The following is a 588-nucleotide window of genomic DNA, read 5'->3' as shown; positions in this document are numbered from 1 at the left end:
TCTCCTTTTCAAGCCTCATCCTATCACTGTAGTGTACAATAACCAGTCATTTCCCCTCTGTTAGGGCTAATGTGCCCATTACAGTTTACGCCTTGGTTGCTGTGAGCAGACAGAAATGCTGTGCTGACTTCCAGTTAGCACATGGTTACCTCTAATCAATGGCTAGATAAAATTTATCAAAAATAATAACAGAATCACAGAGGAGACTTTGAAGGGTTAATGCAGGAAATCCAGAATTTAAGCACCCCCAACAGATGGCTCTCCAGCCATCTGGGGATAGGGTTGAAGCTCAGTGGTAGTGAATTTACTTTGCATGCAAAAGACCCCAGGTTCACTTCCTGGCAGCATCTCCAGGTAAGACTGGGGAAGACTCCTGTCTGAAACCTTGGGGAGCTGCTGCCAGTCAGTGTAAGCAAGACTGAGCTAGATGGAGCAAAGGTCTGACTCAGTATAAGTCAGGTTCCTATGTGGTTCCTTCCTATGGAGGTCTAAGACCTCCAGCAAGGAGGTCTAACCCTCTAACCCAGATAATTGGTTCCACTGTCAAATTGCTCTTACCATTAAGAAGTTTCTCCTAATATCCAACCA

This window comes from Hemicordylus capensis, chromosome 3 (genome assembly GCF_027244095.1).
Source record: "Hemicordylus capensis ecotype Gifberg chromosome 3, rHemCap1.1.pri, whole genome shotgun sequence".
In the NCBI taxonomy this organism is placed as follows: domain Eukaryota; kingdom Metazoa; phylum Chordata; class Lepidosauria; order Squamata; family Cordylidae; genus Hemicordylus; species Hemicordylus capensis.
The sequence above is the reverse complement of the archived record's forward strand: the minus strand, read 5'-3'. Positions refer to the sequence as shown.